We start from the raw sequence: 11,577 nt of genomic DNA on the forward strand, positions 1-11,577 counted from the left end.
CTGTCTCTTTCTATTCACTTATATTGCAGAAAATATTCCTAAAAGTAAGATAGACAGAAAATTAAACATTTATCTAACTTAAAGATGACTTTCTAGTATCACAGATCTTTATGCCTTTGCTCAGAGATTACTTCTGGTAGTTCTAGGGGAACCATATGCAGTAATTTTGGTCACATGTAAATAGAGCACTTTACCCCTGAACCTCATTAAAAAACTCCTGTGTTTTTCTTACAGTTTTTAGCTGCTACCTTAAGGTCTTTGGTCCACTTTCAGTCAATAAACAATGAAATAAATTACCAAGTTGACGCTTTTGCATGTGACTGTTAGTTTTTACAAAGCCTGTTTTCCCATTTGGCAGTGCTGTTGAAAAGCAGTTGGACATAGGTGTAAATGTTGTGCATCAGTTTGAGAGTGGACTATGATCATCTGAGCCTTGCTGTCTTCAATGAACATGGAACATTTTTTCAATTTTAAGGTTTTCTTTCTTAAATTTCCATGACTTTACATTTTATTGTAATGCTTCTTTAAATTTGTTTTTAAATTAAAAAATTCAAATTTGGGGGGGGGGGTGGAGAGATAGCATGTAGGTAGTGCTTTTGTCTTGCATGCAGTAGGTCAGTGGTTCAAATCCCGGCATCCCAGATGGTTCCCCCGAGCCTGCCAGGAGCGATTTCTGAGCATAGATTAGGAGTAACCCCTGAGCGCTGCCGGGTGTGACCCCCCAAAAAAAATTTTTATATTTTTGATACTTTTAAAATTACTTTTATTTCACTTTTTGGTGAAATGAATTGATTTCAGATCGCTCACCTCATGTAGAAATAAAATTGATTTATATATATTCTTTTTTCTTAGTAAAAGATAAATGCATTCAATAAGATTTGTGGAGGCCAGAGCTAATAGCATAGTGCTTAAGGCATTTGTTGGAAGCAGCCAACACAAGACAGACCCTGGTTTGAATCTTGGCATCCATATGATCCCCCAAGCTTGCCAAAGTGTAACTCCAGAGTGCCACTGGGTGTGACCTAAAAACAAAATCAAGATTTGTGCATTCAACACACACCATGTTTAAAGATTTTAGGTGGCTTATTTCCCAAGTACATATGTAACTGGGCAGTATTTGGTGATACTAAGGCACTTATTCTCCTTTTTTACTTTTATTTTTCATCACTAGTCTACAGCAATGTAGGCTTACTGATCTACAGAGAGTCGGTGAGAAGTAGCCAAGTTATTTGTTTTGAGATTGTGCGTAGACTCAAACCTAATACAAACAAGAGCTTAAAGCCAAAAAGGCAGAAGACTTCATTGGTTTCTTCTTTTTCACATTCAAACTAAAAGTTACTTAATTTTGATAAGTCTAGAAGAAATAGGACATAAAATATTACCCATATTCTTACTAACTGGTGGTAGAGGATACTTTCATTTTGCCCCAGATATAAGGATTCTAATATTTGGGTCTAAACTGGGAGAATAAAGAGCAATGATGAAAGCCAATTGTTGGTGAAATACTTAACTCCTGTTGGGTCTCAGGTGAGATAAAACCAGAAACGCATGTTGGGAGCAATCCCAGGGTTGAGAGATGGCTGTCTGGCTTTCAAGATTGGGACATGGTCTACTGAATGCAGCATCCAGGGCTCCAGGTTTTAAGGTGCTCAGTGGATTTGTGAGCTGGTCTTTTATTTTTTTCAGCTTGATAATTTCCTTGTTTATTTTGTAGTTCCAGGATTGATCCTGCCAGTATAGCAGGCACATTTAAGATTTAGATTGTTACAGAGTTTCGGTCTGTTGATTCCATTGTTGTTGACTTTGACGCGGGTATTTAGTTCTGTCCTTTTTTTTTATCTCCACCCATGTACCTGAGACCACTTGGCCCTTGGCCCCCAAACTTTCATATTTGTGTTTCTCCTCTTTTACTCAGTTTCTTTCTTTATCGCTATACAGATACTCCTCGCTTAACGACCAAGTTCTGTTCAAAAATATTTATTAGACATGCTGAGAGATCCATGGCAAGAAGGTATCCATGATAGTGACCAGCTGTTATTATGTATTAGAAAGCCACTTAAAAATTATTATTTGGGGCCAGAGTGATAACACAGTTTGGTGTTTGCCTTGCCTGCTGCTGACTCAGGATGGGCCCAGGTTCAATCCTCTGCATCCCATATGGTCCCCAAACCTGCCAGGAGCGATTTCTGAACTTGGAGCCAGGAGCAACTCCTGAGGGCTGCCAGATGTGCCCCTCCCAAAAAACAACCAAAAATAAATACTTCGGGGGATGGGGATGATAATACAGTGGGTAGAGCTGTCAACCTGGGTTTAATCCCCAAATGAATGCAGTGAACCTGGGTTCAACCTCCAATTTATATGGTCTCCTGAACCCATCGGTAGTGATCCACAAGTTCAGTTATTAATTCAAAACAAAAGCATTCCCCCATCTTCCTCTGTTAAACCTCCTTTGATATGTAAAAGCCAAACTGGGTCGCTCTGCCCTGACTCACCCAGGTGGATTTTGTTCAGGGACAATAAAGGAAAGGCAGTTTTAGCTTGGCTCTCGGAGATGACATCACGAGGTAGAAGCCATTGACTCCATGACTCTCCTGACAAGCTTGATTAATCCTTCACCTCTACCCTGCTTTTTCAGATCCGTCTGTGGTTGGATACACAATATGTGGGGTGACCTCACAAACTCATGGGTTTTATTTTACAAGTAAGCCGTGAGCACAGCTAGGTGTGCCATCCCCACCCCCCAACTCCTGTAACAACAGAAAACTATTGTAGTAGTATAATCAAATAAAAACCATAGTGGGTTTTTTTGTTTGTTCGTTTTGGTTTTTGGGTCACACCCGGCGGCACTCAAGGGTTACTCCTCGCTCTTCACTCGAAAATCACTCCTGGCAGGCTTGGAGGATGCCGAGATTTGAACCACTGTTGGTCCTGGATCAGCTGTGTGCAAGACAAATGCCGTACCACTGTGCTCTCTCTGGTACAATAAAAAACATAGTTAAAGAAGCATGTGTTACAAAGGAATTGAAAAACTTAGTATCAACTAGATAATTTAGATAAAATGATAAAGTACTTAGACAAAAACCACTGACAAACTCAAGGATATATAATCTGAAGATATCTATAAAAATTAAAAAACTATTCACTGGGCCAGAGTGATAGAACAACAGTAGAATGTTTGCCTTGCACATGGAAAACCCGGAACGGAACAGGGTTTGATCCCGTCATCTCATATGGTTCCCTGAACCTGCCAGGAGCAATTTTTGAGCCTAGAGCCAGGAGTAATCTCTTGAGTACTGCCAGGTGTGGCCCCAAAACAAAAAACCACCAACAACAACAAAAAAAAGTATTCACCATAAAAAGGCCAAATGGCTTTATTGCTAATTTTATCAAACACTTAAATAGTGAACCATCACATTCTCCCAGAAATGGGAACAGGAACACATGCACAGCACACACTTGGGAAAGCCAAACACTTCACATGAAAGATTTGCACGACACTATTCATTGCAGCACTCTGTACAATACATAAGACTTGGAATCACCCTAGATGTCCGGGCCAGAGTGATAAAACAACGGTAGGGTGTTCACTTTGCACCTGGCCTACACGGGACAGACATGGGTCCGATTCCTGGCATCCCATATGATCCCCTGAGCCTATCAGGAGTGACCTCTGAGCACAGAACCACAGGATATGGTCCAAAACCCAAAACAAAACCCCCAAATCACCACCACCTCCAACAACAAAAACAAAAGATGTCCAACTACAGATGAGTGGATCATGAAGATTGGTATATACACAATGGACTATTACATAGCAGTATATAAAATCATGCAATTTGCAGCAAAATGAATAGAACTATTAGATGTGTTGAATGAAGTAACCCAGAGGATAAATACAGAATACCATTTATATGTGGTATTTAGAATAACTGCACAGAGAAACACAATGGTCTAAATGGAAGTTGTCTCGAACACCTTTGGCCTCAGAGTACAAATACTCCTCACTTAACGACCTACCTGTTTAGTGATCGCTCGCACTTACGACCATCTCTTTGCCATTATTTTATTTTATTTAAAATAATCTTTTTCCGTCTTGCACACTCTACAGTACAGTACTGTGGCTTTTGGTGCTTTAATGTACCTACTTTACTAACTTTATGTTCTGTAATACATTGCAGTACTGTTTGTAAATTATACAACCTATGCAAATTAAAACAAGTGGAAGTTTTCAGTTTGAACTTTCTCGTTATTTTACTTATCCAGAATACTGTATCGTCAAGTACTATGCATATACTGTACTACTGTATACAGTACATGCAGTTTCTCACTTAATGACCAATTTGCTTAACCACCAAGTCTATTTTTGGAAGCTAGAAATAGTAGTTGCATTGTAACAAATCTGAGTTCTTCCATACATCCAGTTTGTAATTGGAATAATAAGTAGTTGGTCCTCATGAAGACACACAGCTGGGTTTGACTATGTCCTGTTCCTTTTTGAACACCCAAACTTTAAATTCCACTCCAGTGTTTTTATACGTGTGGATAAATGTCAAATATTAACTTTTCCATGTATCCTCCCTTATCTATGGACTGGTGGTTGAAAAACTGATCTGATACATGAACTGCTATGTTGATCTAATCAAGTCATGGATACTTAGAATGAAATAGTTTATGAGATCAGTGTCTGATATTTTTCTATCCCTCAGAGGGTACCTCCTTATTTTTCCAATTCTACACTCCCAGAAACTAAAGTAAACTAATATAACCTATGTTATATTGAACCTGCGGAGTAGGAACCTTATATTCTCTCAGCCTGTCGCCTGACATGAGACCACCATCTTAAAAGCTGGGGTCAAATCTCAGTAGAAGCAGCACAGCAAGAATACAATAATATCCCTTTTTTTTTCTTTTAAAAATATGGAATGCTTCATGAATTTTCATGTCATCCTTGCACAGGGGCCATGCTAATCTCTGTATCGTTCCAATTTTAGTATATGTGCTGCTGAAGCGAGCACAATATCCAATTTTCATGATCAGTGATACCTCAGTAAATAGGCTTGAAAATAGACTTGGAAAATGAATAAAAAATAAAACAATTTTCAGCTTGCAACCAAAGTAATCTATGGGAATTAGTTCAAAGAGAGAACTTCCACCTCTAGCCCACATTCCCTTGGGCTTAGTACCCAGAACAGGTAGACAGAGGAAGATGGGTGCAGGAAGAAAAAGGCAAAAAGAGAAATGCTGATGTTTGCGTCTCTCAAAAAGAAAGTCATCCAACTATAGTCCAAACTCTGGCATCCTGTTTTTTGTTTGTTTTTATATAAATAAGCAGCATGATTACAAGCATGTTTGTAGTTGGGTTTCAGTCATAAACAGAATATCCCCCTTCACCAGTGCAACATTCCCACCACCAGTGCCCCTTCTCATCCCCTGACCCTGCCTGTATTTGTGACAGGCATTCTACTTCTCTCATTCTTTAACATTATCATACTAGTTGTTGGTGTAGTTATTTCCCTAACAGCATTCACCACTCTTTGTGGTGAGTTTCAAAATGTGAGCCGATCTTCCAGCCCTTTCAGCCCTTAACTCTATTGTCTCTGGGCCTTATTACAGTAATGTCTTTCATTTTTCTTAAAACCCATAAATGAGTGAGACTATTCTATGTCTATCTCCCTCTAACTTATTTCATTTAGTGTAACAGATTCCATGTATAGCAGGGATCTCAAACTCGCGGCCCACAGGTCGTTTGTGGCCCTCCGTACAACATTTTGTGGCTCGTGGCCGGCCTTCAAATATCGCAGTATTCGCGATTATTCGCTTACCAAATAATCGCAATAAAAATTGCATTAGTAAGAAAAAATCGCATTGAACATTCGTATACCCCGAGCAGTTCCGTTCAGGGTATGCAAATGTTTAATGCGATTTTTTGCGATTTTTTTCTTACTAATTTTTTATTACGAATATTTGGTAAGCTAATAATCACAAGTACTTTGCACCTAGCGCAAAAGTCATTTCCGCTGCTCCTGCCCCCTGTCCCTTGCATTATTGGAGGCCTAAGGGAGAGAAGTTTATTACAGAATTAGATTTTTGTCATTCCTTCATCATGACTTCATCAAAGCCTGTAGTGAAGAGAAAGATTGATGACGAGCACAGACAATTTCAGGAAAAGTGGGAGACGCAGTATTTCTTTGTTGAGCACAGGGGCATCCCCACATGTCTTATTTGCTCAGAGGAAGTTGCAGTGCACAAGGAATACAACTTGAAACGCCATTATTTAACTAAACATGCTGAGGAATGTGCAAAATATCAAGGAAATGAGAGAGCCAAGTGGGTTGCCAGGTCTTAAAGCATGTCTAATGAGGCAACAACATTTCTTCAAGAAAGCAACCAAAGAGAATGTTGCATCAGTCGAAGCTAGTTTTATGGTTAGTGAGATGATTGCTAAGGCAGAGAAACCATTCACAGAAGGAGAGTTTGTTAAAAAAAAAAAAACTGCATGTTACTGGCTGCAAGTATTATCTGTCCAGAAAAGAAAGGTCAGTTTAGCAAAAGCAGCCTTTCTGCCAACACTGTGGCAGAGCACATTTCTGACATGTCAAGTGACATTTATCATCAACTGTGTGAGAAAGCCAAATGTTTTGATGCATACTCAGTTGCTCTTGATGAGGGCACAGATATAACAGACACTGCACAATTTATGTCCGTAGTGTTGATTGCAATTTTGAATTGACAGAGGAGCTGCTCACAATAATTCCAATGCATGGCCAGACCATCACTAATGAGATATTTTGGCATCTGTGTGATACCATTGAGAATGCAGGTTTGCCATGGAAGAGGTTTGTTGGAATAATAACTGATGGAGCGCCATCGATGACAGGGAGGAAAAATGGACTGGTGGCACTTGTTCAAAAAAAAAACTTGAAGAGGAGGGTGTAGAGAAGGCCATTGCTCTTCACTGCATTATCCATCAGCAGGCCCTTTGCAATAAATGCCTGCCGTGTGACAATGTGATGTCTGTTGTTGTGAAATGCATCAACCAAATCAGATCCAGGGACTTAAAGCACAGGAGGTTCCATGCTTTTTTAGAGGAAATGGAGTCAGAATATGGAGATGTGCTCTATTTCACTGAGATATGTTGGCTCAGCAGGGGAAATGTCCTGAAAAGATTTTTTGAGTTGAGAGAAGTGAAAGCCTTCATGGAGAAGGATAAGAATGCTGTTTCTGAGTTGAGTGATCACAAATGGCTCATGGACTTAGCTTTTCTTGTTGACATCACACATAAGCTGAATGTACTAAACAAGATGTTACAAGGCCTGGGGCAGCTTATCAGTGCTGCCTATGACAACGTGAGAGCATTCTCCACAAAACTTGTGTTATGGAAATCCCAGCTCTCTCAGACAAACCTTTGCCATTTCCCAGCATGCAAGGAACTTGTGGTAGCAGGCATGCCATTCAGTGGTGAGAAATATGTGGATGCTATTTTTAAGCTAGAGAAGGAATTTGATCACAGATTTGCAGACTTCAAAAAGCACAGAGCCACTTTCCAAATTTTTGTGGACCCCTTTTCCTTTGATGTGCAAGATGCCCCTCCTGTGCTTCAAATGGAGCTCATTAACCTGCAATGTAACTCTGACCTCAAAGCCAAGTTCAGGGAGATTAGTGGAAAAGCAGGCATACATGGGCAATTTGAGAGAATTGCCCCCAAGCTTCCCTGAGCTTTCCTGAATGTTCAAGCGCACCATGCGCCTTTTAGGGAGCACATATTTGTGTGAAAAGTTATTCTCCACATTGTCCCATAAGTTCTGATAATTTGTGTCTTTATTGTCTTTGTTCCAAGAATGATTTGATTTCCTCTTTGATTTCATCTCTGATCCACTGGTTGTTCAGTAGTAAACTGTTTAATTTCCAGGTGTTAAAGCTTTTCTTCTGTGTCCCTTTGTAGTTCACATCTAATTTCAATGCCTGTGATCTGTAAAGGTAGTCTGTACAATTTCTATCCTCTTGATTTTATGGAGATATGTTTTATGGGCCAGCATGTAGTCTATCCTGGAGAATTATCTATGTGCATTGAAGAAGAATGTGTATTCAGGTTTCTGGAGATTGAGTGCCCTATTTTTTTTTAATTCATCTGCTGAGTTTTTCAGGCCTGTTATTTTAGTTTGGAGTTTTCTGATTCCTATCTTCATATTCTCTTTTGTTTTTGTTTTTGTTTTGTTTTGTTTTGGGGCCACACCCAGCGTTGCTCAGGGGTTACTCGTGGCTGTCTGCTCAGAAATAGCTCCTGGCAGGCATGGGGGACCATATGAGACACCAGGATTAGAACCAACCACCTTTGGTCCTGGATCAGCTGCTTGCAAGGCAAACGCCGCTGTGCTATCTCTCCGGGCCCTTCATATTCTCTTGATTCTTATTAGTGTTCCGTTTAACTCCATCTATGTTTTCTTTGAGTTCTGTGAAAATCCTCCATATTTCTTCTTTAAACTCCATATCTGAGAGACTAACTAGGTGGTTGACCATTTTTGGCTCATCAGAGTTGCCATCTTCATTCTCTATGCCTGATGTTGGCCTGCGTTGTTTCCCCATTGTTATGCTTTATTGTGGGTTTTTCTACGTGTTCTGGTGGTATTCATTGGCTAGATGATGTGCATGGCCGCGAAGCAAAGCAGAGCCTCTGGCTCCACCCTTCGTGGTGGGACAACTCACCTCAGAAGAAGACTGGCCCTCAGGGAAGAATGCCACAGAGGATCAAATCCCAGGCAAAGCAAGTAGAGAAAAGGCCCAAGATGTCTGCTGTGCTTCAGAGACACAGCAGAAGGCATCCAGTTCCATTGTCTGTGTGCGGGAGAAGACAAGCCCTCAAGGAAGAATACTGCAGAGGATCAAGTCCCAGGCATCCTGTTCTTTTAGGGATTTGGGGGTTACATCCTGCTGTCCTCCAGCTTATTTCTGGCTGTGCTCAGGGATCAAACCTGGTCAGTTGCTTGCAAGTACCTTGCTGTCCCTCCCAACTCCCAATCAAGCATCCTAGAGTAGTTTCTTCCCCTTGCTGAGCTGGCAGGGGAGAGTGGAAATCCAAACAATAGTTAGATATCATCTCACACTAGTTGAGAATAACACGCCAAACTGAAAACAGCCAGTGTTCATAGGAATAGTGTTTGGTTCAGCTTCTATGACTAAATTTTTGGAATTGTCTCAAAAATTTGAATAGAACTAGCATATACTCAGTGATACCACTTTTTAGCAACTATCCCCCCAATACAAAAATATTAATTTGAAAGGATATATGCACACCTATTTTTATCACAGTACTGATTACAAAAGCCAAGATAACCCAAATGCCCAAGTATAAATGAATATATCAAGAAACTCTGGAATACAGGGCCCGGAGAGATAGCATGGAGGTAGAGCGTTTGCCTTTCATGCAGGAGGTCATCGGTTCGAATCCCGGCATCCCATATGGTCCCCCATGCCTGCCAGGAGCAATTTCTGAGCCTGGAGCCAGGAATAACCCCTGAGCACTGCTGGGTGTGACCCAAAAACCACACACACACACACACACAAAAAGAAACTCTGGGATACAATGCACCCCTAAGAAAGAACAAAATCATACAATTTGCAGCAATATGGGTAGAACTAGAATATCACATGCTGTGCATAATTAGAAAGGGATAGATACAGAATAATCTCCTATGTAGGATTTAAAGATATACAGCAAGGTAGCAACAAAAGGGCCAAAGGAAACACAACAGAATTGATCCACACAACAGTTTGCAAGGGGCTGAGGGGGGGCTAATTCAAATGACGGGGTCCTTGGGGCCCTTGGGCAAGGAAGATGGATACACTGGTGATAAGTGTTGCATTGAAGTTATGTTTATAAGAAACTCATTAAAGAATTGTAAATTATAAAATCTCAATCAAAACAAAATCTTTCTTGGTTTGGGAGCCTTACACATTAGTACTTTGGTGTTATTCCCCATGAGGTGCTCAAGGTTCTAGGGACTATGGTGGTACTGTGGATTAAATTTGGAGCTCCCATATGCCAACCATGCACTATCTTTGAAGTATTATGGTTCCCTTTAAATTATCTTCTCAGCCCACAAAGTCTTTTTTTATTCTTTTAGACTGTCATTTCTTATTGCATAGGTATTTATTTTGTTAGCTGCTTGTCCAAAGGACCATTTTAGACCTAAATGGCAGGTTGTTTTCAATAATAGTTTGCATCAATCACCCAAGGGAATGAGGCCATGGTATACCTTAGTCATGATAGAAGTTGAGCTCTCCACTGCAGTACTTAATGTAATTACTGTTATAGTATTGTTGACATTAAGCAGACTATTTCCATTTCTAGAAATAGCCCTTTCAAAAATTCTGAGGGAAGTGGGATGTGGTGAAAAGGGAACTTTAGTCCACTGAGAATGTTGTCTGGTTGTGGAATGTTGTGGAAAACAAACAGTAAGAGTCCTCAATATGCTTAGAATTGAGCTGCCATTCAGAATTGATCCCACAATTTCACTTTTTGGTATCCATCTACCAAGACTTTTGGTATCTATCAGGACTTGAAAACATTCATCCATTATTCATTGCTGCAATGAGTACAGATGTGGAATCAATATAGGTGTCCAACAACAGATAAATGAATTATGAAGATTGTCATGAGCCACCTTCTGCCTGAGGAACAATTCTGGCTAGACAGGGTTTTTCTCAAGACTGGGTTTAATAGGGAACAGGCAGGACAGGGTAGCCAGGGACTTATAGCAGAAACCACTAGTCCAGTAAAAAAAATCCTAGCAAAATTGTTGGGGAAATCCAGCCAGCATCTAGGAGAAAAAGTCAAGAGAAAACAGCCACCACCAGGAGAACCAACCCCTCAATCCAGCTGCAGGTTCTTATATTTAAGAATTTATCTATTTAACTGTTTTCTCTGCATTTAAAGGGAAAGACCCTTTTTAAGGGAGTGTAAAACAAGAAAGATGAGGTTCATATACACAATTGAATAGTATAAATCACGCAATTTGCTGTAACCTGGTTGTATCTTGAAGATATTATGCTGAGTTGAAGTAAACCATAGAAAGAAGATAAACAGGATGATCTCATTTATTTGTGGAATAAAAATAATTGTATTCGGAAATGTCATGTAGTAAAGAGCGGAATGCCTAGATCACCCTGGACCCCAGAACCTAGAGAAGAAAAGGACAAAAAAAAAAAAGACATTAAGGCAGAAGGAAGGAGAGGAGAAAGGGAAATTAGAGGACTTAGGCTAATTGGGAGTAAGGGTGAATGGTGGAGCCATATATATTTAAAGTACAGACTAAGCAACATGAAACCATGAGATCTGAGCTAAAGCCATCGAATTTTCATGTGCCTGTCAAAGGAGTGGGGCATGATGGAGTATGAGAGCACAGGTGATGAGAGTTGACACTAGTGGTGGGATTGATATTGAAATATTATATGCCTAAAACTCAAATATCAATAACTTTTTAAAGCACAGTTCTTTAATTGCATTTAGTTTTTTTTAATTCTGAGGGAGTACAGTAGTAATTAGTTGTTCTAAATGCTACTAAGCTTTTACAAAAATGA

At 40.0% G+C, this 11,577-nt stretch overlaps 1 non-coding gene across 1 annotated transcript; it reads right to left on the bottom strand.

Annotated features, from left to right (window-relative positions):
- Nucleotides 1–4,911: 4,911 nt before the first annotated feature.
- On the bottom strand, nt 4,912–5,015 carry LOC126015215 (U6 spliceosomal RNA). The gene has a single exon (XR_007498103.1). It is a non-coding gene; the product is annotated as a U6 spliceosomal RNA (small nuclear RNA).
- Nucleotides 5,016–11,577: the final 6,562 nt, after the last annotated feature.

This window comes from Suncus etruscus, chromosome 7 (assembly GCF_024139225.1).
Source record: "Suncus etruscus isolate mSunEtr1 chromosome 7, mSunEtr1.pri.cur, whole genome shotgun sequence".
Classification (NCBI taxonomy): Eukaryota; Metazoa; Chordata; class Mammalia; order Eulipotyphla; family Soricidae; genus Suncus; species Suncus etruscus.